The following is a 10,794-nucleotide window of genomic DNA, read 5'->3' on the forward strand; positions in this document are numbered from 1 at the left end:
ATGGATAATGGACTCTGGGAATGGGGCCCCTTGAGTACCAGTATCACACAGGACTTGGGGAAAATGAGGCCTAAGTCTTCTCCCCTGGGAAAAAAAGTGTCTCATTGAAAGAGACATGGAAAGAGAGGAACCAGAAAAGACTCTTCGTGGGCTGGTTTACAAATGGAGTCGATGAGAAGAGAACTCATAGGATTTGGAATCACCTTAAAGCAAACCTCTGGCCACGTCTGTATGAGAGTTTCTAGATTTCATTCATTGAGGAGAGAAGACTCACTACAAGCATGGGTGGCACCATTCCATGGTCTGGAGTCCTGCATGGGGCACAAAGGAGAAAGGCATCTGAGCGCCCGAAGGTCTTCCTGCTCTGCTTCTCCACTGCAAATGCAACGTAACCAGCCTTCTCCTGTTCCACCACAGTCCTGTCTCCCACTTTGATGGACTGTGTCCTTGCAAACTGTGCGCCACACAAACCCTTCCCTCTCTCAAGTTTCCTTCTTGTCAGGTATGGGTCCCAGCAATGAGAAAACGCACTAACAAATCCTTCCAAGTGCATCTGGCTACCATTCCATCTTGGTTGATTTAGGGCATGCGTCTTGTCTTAGGGTTTTATTGCTGTGAACAGACACCATGATTATGGCAAGTCTTATAAAGGACCACATTTAATTGGGGCTGGCTTACAGGTTCAGAGGCTCAGTCCATTGACATCAAGGCGGGAGCATGGCAATGTGCAGGCAGGCATAGGTCTGGCAGAGCTGAGAGTCCACAGTGACACACCTACTCCAACAGGACCACTCCTTCTAATAGTGCCACTCCCTGGGCTGAGGATATACAAACCATCACACCTCCGTTACAGAAATATCACACGGCAATGCTTGCTCTCCTCATAATCGTATTGGGCAGCACACTATTTCAGTGTCCTGTTACCCACAATGCTCACACAGATGGGCCAGGTTAGCACACCAGGTTGTCCACCGTATGTTAGTATTTTTACTAGGCCTGAACTCTGCCTGAAGCTGATAATCATCTTTATGCAACGACTCTGTTCCTCATCAGATTTTGTTTTTTTTTTTTTTTTTCACCTCATGTACCGCTTTCCTACTTTACACCGTGGCTTATCACTTACAACCTTCTGCGTGTGTTTATATTCCCCGGAAATGTCAAACTATATATAGTGACTCTGATTTTCTGCCTTGTTCTCATCATTTTTGAACATTTACTTTTCTGGGTAAGAAAATGATGCAGGCTTCTCCACCCAGGGTACGTCGGATGATGATTCCAGTAGCAGTGGTTTTCAACCTTCCTAATCCTGCGACCCTTTAATACAGCTCCTCATCTTGTGGTGACCCCCAACCATAAAATTATTTTCAATTGCTAGTTTATAACTGTAATTTTGCTACTGGTATGAGTCATAATGCAAAAATCTAACATAAAGGGCATCAATATGCAGTCCCATGAAAGGCTGGTTGGGTCCCAGAGGGGTCGCGACCCACAGGTTGAGAAACACAACGTTAAAATATAATGGAGCTGGAAATTCCCAACAACAAGTGATGTCCCAGTGTTTGTCCCAAACATACTGTTTGTGGGATGCTGATGTGAGTAGGTCTGTGCTGCCCAAGATGCATAGCCAGCCTGTGAGAGATGCATAGGTAGACCATATGAAGGTGTATAGCTAGATCATATGAAGATGATGCATTGCCAGCCTGTGCAGTGACCTTCGGCACACTGGACAGCAGTGGGCAGCCTTTTTGATGATGTACTTGCTATATCCCTGCCCCCCCCCCAGTCTGATCTTGAACTCCATATCATGGATGACTTCAAACTTCATTTCTTCTGCCCCCACCTCACAGGAACTGGGATTATAGGTGAGCACTACACCAAGCCCAGGTTGTGTAAACTGAGCATGAACCCCATGGCTTTTTGCATCCTAAGCACACGTGCGGCCAACCACTCCACCCCCACCCCAGCCCACTGTTATCCTATACTTACTACTGTTATTTTGCAGCCTTCTCTTAGAACAAAGCTCTCTGTAATGGCCTGCATTTTATACTAGCAATGAACTCCATCTCCTTTTTCATGATCTCTCATTAACCTCGTTATTGCCATCAAAAACCAGTCTGCCTTTTCTGATGGTAGCCCAGGAACCATAGGTTACTTATGCTTGGGTCCTATTGCCAGGTGTGTGGCAAGCTGTGCCAGCTAGGCTTGGTTACTGCTGTGGGCAGACGTCCTCTCCAGTGAAGAACTTGAGGTTGACTCTTGGTACGATGCCCTTATGACAAACCCATCCAACAGTGCCTTCCTCAGAACGACACTGGGCGTTAAGTGACTAAAGACTGGATGGTTCTGCAGTCACGGGTACCCCCTTAAGTTTTGCACCGCCTATCCCCGCTTTCAAAGCTCCCTCCAGGGCATTTGAGCTTTGAACCCCAACAAATATCTTAACCAGATCCTTGCCTGACTTAGTAGAGCAAGGACTCTTGACACAGGACCAGCACCCTGTCTCATAGGCAGAGAGATGAGGTACAAAATACACATGAAAGGGTATGGTGTGGCTTTCTCAGTTGGGTTATGGGCCCCCTGCATATTTCAGGATGGGACCTGACCAGAGCTCAAAGAAACTGAGTAACATGCTTGACAATGTCCAGAAGGCTGGTTGTTACCAGCCTTGGATATCATTGTTTTGAGGAACCAGCCCCCAGCTCCACTCCCTACAACGGACCCTGTAAAGCAAGTCAATATCTCCACATTATGGACAGCCTTTCCAATGCAAAATTTATGAAAAGATTTTTAGAAAAGTACTTTAATTTTTCCCATACATTAATTTATAATAGCTGTGATTTCTTAGGAGGGACAAGCTTACTGGGAAATTCTTGCGAAGTGAGAAAAATCTAAATCTTTTACCTGTAATGAGATTTTTTTTTAGGCTTAATTAATTGAGCAATTTAATATGTTGACACGGTGCTACCTTGTGTGGACATTTAATTAAACATTTATTAGGTTCAACTTTGCAGATTTCTTTTCTCCTGGTAGAGCCAAGAAATACTCTTCTAGTTCTCCAACATTTTTGTTGGAGAGCCCTTCTAACGGTTGGGTAACGGCAGACTTTGGGCCCAAGCCACTCCTTACCATGGCCGATCCCAGCCTGCTGAGGGAGCCGTAAGGTGACTCTGGTTCTTGAACTTGGGGTGTGAGCTGCATTCCTTTCTCTCAGCACTGCTAGGCTGAGCACTCCAGAGACACCATAACTTAACCAGATCTTTGCCCGACTCAGAGTGAGGATTCTTGTTGACACAGGTTCAGCATACCTTCTCATGGGTACATAAAATGTGCCGGAAAGGGTATGGAGCCCTGGGGTGGCTGTCTCAGGCTGCTGACATGAAATATAATTCCCTGACACTGGCAACTGACACTGGAGTCTAAGGCCTAGAAATAATGACCAGTCAATTCTGTGTTTGGAAGGGCTCTTGTCACCCTGGCTTAGCCACTTTCTTGTAGTGGTCTCACCTTGCTGAGAGAAAGCCATTTCTCAGATCTTTTTGTAAAGACTGGTCCCAGCCACAGAATGCCATGACAACCATCTTAACCTAACTGGCCTCCAGAAGCCCCTCCCACAAATGCCACCGCATAGAGACATTTGACAGGACTATAGAAATTTGGAGGGAGACACCTTCTGTCCACACACGGTGCTGCTGCTGCTGCTGCTGTTGTCTTTGCGGAAATCTTTGTCCCTCTCTGGGCTTCAGCTTCCTCTTCAGGATATTGAAGATGGACCAGATCTCTGCTGTGGGTCCTTGGATGAGTGCTTTGAGAAGGATAATAGCAAATGGCTCAGATACTCCAGAAGTGGCAGCTTGTTCTTGTGGGGTTCCCAGATGAAGTCTCAACAACCCCTTCACTTTTCCATGAATCTTTAACTATTGGGACCCAAGTGATCCCAGAGTGCCACACCTGTCCCAGGGTAGGTAGGTACCCAGTGCACGATTATCAGGCGGGGAATGTCCTTTCCAGGAGAGAGATGGAGGCACAGTGGGGTCTGGGCCATTGTGAACAGAGGTTCTCAACAGCAAGGAGGAGAGATTTTCCATATTTTCTATTTTTAAATAGAAATACTTTGTTAATTTCATTGGGGGGCTATTCTATTTGTGTGTTGAGCTCAGAGGACAGTTTTCAGGAGTTGGTTCTGTCCTTCCACCATATGGATCCTAGGATGAACTCAAGAGAACCATCTTGGTGGCGAGTAATCTGAGTCATCTTGCTGGCTCAAGGAGAAAATTTTCAGTCTGTGGGTTGGATGGTTATCTTCTTACCTGCAGCCAAGCAGGGAGCTGCCAGTAGTAGGTAACCCAGGGATGCTGGGGGTCTTATCTGTTTGTTTTGTTTTAAGGACAGAGACTGAAGATTTAGAAATCTAGACTCACCCTCCTCCCCTGTTTTCCCAAAGCCTCTGGATTAAGGCAGCTGTCTGGGAGTTTAGGAGATGGGGAGCTAGCTCTGGCTAAGTGCAGATCTACCTGGTGACTCTAAGTCAGCCCCTCACCCTCTCCAAGCCTTTACTTCCTTCTTATGAAACCAGAAGCTGGGGCTAGGAAGTTTAGCTCTGTGGGCAGGGTGCTTTTCTAGTGTGCACAAAGCCTTGTGGCAAAGTCCAGCATGTGGCACACCCATAATCACAATACTTCAGAAACAGTAACAGGAGGGGTCATCACTATATTGTGAGTGTTGGGGGATAGCCTGGGTTACAGAAGATCCCGACTCCACACAAACAACCAAAACAAAGTTCCTCGGGCAAATCCAGGGCAATCTTATAAAACGTAGCAGCTCCTGGTGTCTTGTTGGGGACAGCAGTTACCCAGTTGTAACAAGTCCCAGCTGAGATAGTTCTTTGTGCTTCTCTGGGTCATGTTTGAGCAGCTTGGCTAGGCTCTGAGCTGTGGGCACAAAGCAAGAGTCGCCCAGGTTAGACCAGTGAAAGTAAGATGAACAAAATATGGACAGGCTTCTGAGGGCTCCCTTGACTCCCCAGTTACAAGTCAGCCTGGTGTTCAGCGTGAACAGCCACAAGCATGTGCAGAGATTTTTGCTGTCCAGAGCAGCTGTCACATCCTTGAACCCAGATGACCCCTCCAGGTACCCTGCTGGGTGAAGCAGACTCGGCTGAGAATCCATTCAGTACCATCAGAAGATCCAGGCTGGAGCACAATAGCCCCACGAACTATTGTTGCTTTGCGGCTCTTTGATTTCCTTAGACTCTTTTTTGGCGCCTGCCCCCTGACTCCTTCTCCTTTGTCCTCTAATATATCTCCTCCTTGTTCTTGGCTCCACCCTCCCCCAGTACACACACCAGGCCAGGAGGGAAAAGCCAGCGTATCCACCCCCAGGTTTCTCACTTTTGATCTTTATTCCTCTGACCAAATAGAAGATAGCTTCAGGGACCAGCATTTGGGCTCGACTTGGAGTGACCTGCCTGGGTCACTGTATCTTTTCTCCTTTGTAAAGATGACAAGTTGGCCCGAGGTGACATTTGTGGAAGTTTTACATTCTCTGGGGCGCTGTGCTCAGTGGCAACATCCTGGCCACCACCCTACAGAGCAAGACCCACAACTCTGCTCAACAGGGATGAAGAGATGTGGTTTGAGGGTGTTGACCTGCCTAAGGTCACCCTGTGGGTAGGTGACAGAGTCAGGATACTACCTGATCTCTGTAGACACACACCGAAGCCCGCTGTTTATAAGCTTGTAAAAGCAGCACAGAGATCTTGTGCCCTTCGTCTAGTTTTCCTCATCAGGGCTCTGTGCGTGCGTGCGTGCGTGCGTGCGTGTGTGTGTGTGTGTGTGTGTTTGTTTGTGTGTGTGTGTGGCAAGATTTGGCTGTCCTGGACTTGCTTTATAGACCAGGCTGGCCTCAAAAATCACAGAGATCCACCTGCCTCCCCCTCTCAAGTGCTAGGATTAAAGGTGTGTGCCCAGCTCATCAAGGCATCTTGAAAAGCTATACTGAGTTCAATATTACAATTGGAACAGTTTTTCTGATACAACCCACTGTCATACTCAGGCTTCCATAGGTATGCCTCTGTCTATGAGTGTGTGTGAGTAGCACTAATGTAATCTTAGTCACTATACAGGGTAACTGGGTCACCCCTCAGACCCTTCCTGTCCATCTACTCTTCTCCCACATTCCATTCCTTGTAACCACTAAATAATTCTATTCCATATGTCTATGATCTTGTTATTCCAAGAAAGTTCAATGAACAGAAGCATGCTCTGGGGAGTGACTTTTTCACTCAGCATAAATTCTGTGAGATTACCTACCATTTACTCCTGTATTAGTCAGAGTTCTCTAGAGTCACAGAATTTATGGAATGATTCTCTTCATATAAAAGGGGGATTTATTGGAACAACTTATAGGCTAAAGTTCAGCTAATCCAGCAATGTCTAGTTGTGAACAGAAAGTCCAAGAATCTAGAGGTTGTCCAGTCCTATAAGGCTGTCTCTGCTGGACTTCTGTACATGCTGGCATCCTGAAGAAGAAGGCTCCAGGGTCTATGAAGGAATGGATGTGCTAGCAAGGCAGGGCAAGCAGGCAAGAAACAAAAACTTCCTTCTTCTATGTCCTTATGTGCACTTCCAGCAGAAGGCATGGCCCATATTAAAGGTGTATCTTCCCACCTTAAGATCCAAATTAAAGGCCTGTGCCTTTCAGCCTTCCAGATCAAAGGTGTGGGTCTTCCTGCCTCAAAGATCCAAACTACAAGCGGGTTTGCCCACTTCAAACCAAGCAGAAAATCTCTCACAGGTGTGCCCCCCACTTCTGGATTGTAGTTTGTTCCGGATACAGTCAAGTCTGCAACCAAGAATAACCATCACAGCTCTATTCCATACTGTTCCATAGCACCCCATGGCATAGAAAGACCATCCCTCCGACAGAGGGCATCTGAATTTCTCATTGCTCTCTATGGAGGATAGTGATGCTGGAAACCTTCATAAATGCGTGGTTATGTGATGATTTCATTTTCTCTGAGAAAAATGTTCAAGAGGCCATTGATAAATGCTCACCTACCTTAGTTGATAAAATTCCTTTCTTGCTCTTCAAAAAATATCATCCCAAGAGCCCTCATTCCTAAGTGAGAAACTATTGACAGCTGGTGGGGGGTGGGGGAAATGGAGAGTCAGTTTTCTTCAAGGGCGTGGCCCCTGGTAGGCTGACCATGCTCAGCAGATGACTCCATACCCACGAATACATGGGCAACACAAACTGGACTCAGTGTGTTCTATAAAAAAAAGAGCAGTATCGACAGTCAACTTGGAAAAAAGCAAGAAGAATGGCTGTGGAGTTGGTTATGGTGATATCTATGTCTGTGTGTGTTGGAGGGTTACTGCCCAATGGGTATAGAGTGACAGCCGTAAAACTAGAAAGTTCTAGAAGGAAATGCCGTGTTTCAGTTTTCTCATTTTTGGTCTCCATCTTTCTGGAATTTATTTCTGTGGACGGTGTAGGGTATGGGCAAGACAGCTCAGCTCTTTCTCTATGCCATTGTGGTTAAGCTCAAGACATCTAGAGAAAGCATCTCCTTCCCCCCACTGAATCAGTGTGGGAACTATGTTTTAAATCAAGAGATTCGATATACACGAGTCTATTCCTGAATTGTCCTTTTCCCCCATTGTTTCGGTTACCTTCATACAGTCACTAAGATATTATAATTTGAGTTTTCATCAAAAACACTTGCTACCTGGCACCATGGGTTTGGGATATTATACTTACTTCTCAAGTTGTCCTCACTGTTATTGGCTGCTTATATCTCTATTGGGAAGTTTAGAACTAGCCAATTTCAATGAAAACCAAAAGCAAAACCCAAACCCCTAGCTGGTTTGCTTTGTTCTGCTCTGCCTGGGATCCAGCTCAAGGCCTCCTTCCTGCTAGGCTCCACTGCCTCCATCCCCACTCCTAGTCTGGGGTCTGAAAACTTAGATAAAAGTTGGGTAAACTTCTCCAATAATGAGTCAGTCAGTAAATACTTTGTTTCTCAGACTATATAATCTGTTTCAATTTAAGTATTATAGCATAATTACCCACAGATAATAGACATGTAAACGAATGGGTGGGGTTCTGTCTCGACTCGGGGTTATTTATAAGACCAGATGGTGGTTGGATTTGCCTGACGGGCGGAGTCAGCTGCCTCCTGGTTTAGATAGGTTGTGTTTAGCTTTTCTTCCCTTCTAATGTTTACAGTTAAGTGTATGTTATTGTGGAACTGGAGAGATGGCGCAGCAGTTAAGAGCACTACTGCTCTTGCAGAGGGTCCAGGTTTGGTTCACGGAAAATCTGGGGATCCATTCAAACCTTGGATTCCCACCATGAAGCTCACAACCTCCTGGACCTCCAGTTCCAGGGGCTCCTACGCCCTCTTCTGGCCTCTGAGGGCACCTGCACTCACGTGCACATAAGCACCTATTTAAGAATAAGTAAATCTTTAAACAATTTCCTGTAAGCTCTGCATCACCTATACTCTGCAAGTGGTTTTGTGTTGTGGTTATATTATTATTATTATTATTATTATTATTATTATTATTATTATTATTGTTGTTGTTGTTGTTGTTGTTGTTGTTGTTGTTGTTGTTTACTCAGAATATTTTTAAATGCCCACTGTAGTTTCTTTTTTAATTCACAAATTATTCTGGGTCTATCTGAACCTCCACACAGCCAGGGTCTCCTGGTTATGTGCTAGCTATTTTCAGCTTACAGTGCCACATCTCTTGATGAAAGCCCTTTCAAATATGTTGGGATTCCTCTATGGCACAAACTATGTAAACAGTCCATGTGCTCCTGGGAAGAAGAGACACTCTGAAGTTGTTGCTTTGTGTATTTTTATTGGTCTAAATTTGCCAACTATCCTCAAATATCCTGTATCTTGGCCAACTTTTGGTATCCTTTTCTTCCAGTAACAAAGAGGTATGCTAAAATTGTTAGTATCACCAGGAATTTCATAGTTTCCCACTTTCTCTCACTCTTGCTACACAATAGGCTTATTCATTTTTAAAGAATTTCATACAGTGTATCGGATCGTGTTTACCCCTCCGCCATCTTTTCCCATGACCACCTTCTCCACCCTCCCTCCCTTCCCACCCAACTTTTGAGTTTTCTTCTCCCTTCTCATGCTCATGGGGTCCAGTTTGTGTTGGTGAAGCACTCTGGGAACTGGGGCCTGCCCTGAGAGTGGTCAACTTACCAGGGATCCCATCAGTAAGGGATCCCATCCCTCCTCCCCACACACCCCCAGCAGCTATCAAAGGCCAACAGCTCCATGGTAAGGTGAGATGTCATGCCCAGTTTCCCCATCTACGCTGGGATTTTGTCTGGCTGAGTTTATGGTCAGGCTCTGTTTGAGCTGTCACAACTGCTATACATTTGTGTGTGCAACTGCTGTGTGTGTGACCAGACCACACCGTTTCACTGATGTTGTCCACCTCTGGGTCCTACAATCTTTCTGATCCCTCTTCCATGAAGATCTCGGAGTTCCACTTTGCTTTCACTGGTTGTTTTATTTTATTTTATATGATTAATTTTTATTTCATGTGTCAGAAGCCCCAGAACTAGAGTTACAGACAGGTGTGAGCTGCCTTGCGGGTGCTGGGAACTCAACCTGGGTCCTCTGGAAGAGCAGCCAGAGCTCTTAACAACTAAGCCATCTCTCCAGCCCTAGCTGTTTTATTTTTGAGGCTGCATTTTTAGCTGCATGCAAATTTAGACATTTAAAGATAATCGTATTGTTTTAATATTATAAAATTGTCCCTTAATAAGTATTGTCTTAATATCTTATGTGCTATAAAAGCTATAGGTGTTGTACTTTTATGTTATACTTGTATTGTTATATTAAAAAAATGCATTAGTCAGCTTCACTATAACAAAATATCTGAGACTGAAAAAGAGGAACCGTTGATGGTGGCTCATAGTTTTGGTGATTTTGTTGCAAGATCCTTTGATCCAATTGCTTTGGGGCCTGTGCTCAGTGAGCTAGTTGAGGAGTTTCCTTACTGGGGTCTCTGCTTAGTGCTATATGTCTGTTTCCCTCCTTTTCTTGGGAATCCTGGGCCCAGGTGGGCAATGACCTGCTGGGACCTCCTTGGACACCCATTTGGGTTTCCCATACAGCTTGCTGTAGCCAGGTAAGGAGCTAATCAGGGCATCAGGTTAACCCTCTATAGGATATTTGTGTCTAAGTCTCTGTGCCAGGATGGATGAGAGAAATCTAAACCAGATTGTGCAATGGGTTCCCAGTCACCTGAAGGGCCTGGATAGGTAATGGTTCTGAGGCCACTAGACAGGGCTACACCGGAAGTCTGAGTTTTTGTGGCCTCCCAACTTTCCTATCCCTCCTACACAACTTCATTTTGTGATGGTGTGTGTGTGTGTGTGTGTGTGTGTGTGTGTGTGTGCGTGCATGTGTGCATGCGTGCGTGTGATCCCCAATGCTGAGTTTTCCAATCATTGTTCCCCAATGTCATAAAGATCTGATGAGCTCAATTTCATGTTTTGAATAAACACGAAAGTAACATTCTTCAAGATTTTAAGACAAGCCAGGCGGTGGTGGCACAGGCCTTTAATTCAAGCATTTGGGAGGCAGAGGTAGGCTGATATCTGGGTTCAAGGCCGGCTTTGGTCTCCAAAGCAAATTCCAAGATGACCAGGGCTCACAGAGAAACTCTGTCTGGAAAAGCAAGCAAATAAACAAGAAGATGTTAAGAAGGAAGCAGAGTTTAGAGAAAAATGCCACAGGGTCACAGCTTTGTATAAATGGGC

The sequence above is a fragment of the Rattus norvegicus genome, chromosome 14 (assembly GCF_036323735.1).
Source record: "Rattus norvegicus strain BN/NHsdMcwi chromosome 14, GRCr8, whole genome shotgun sequence".
NCBI classification, from domain to species: Eukaryota; Metazoa; Chordata; class Mammalia; order Rodentia; family Muridae; genus Rattus; species Rattus norvegicus.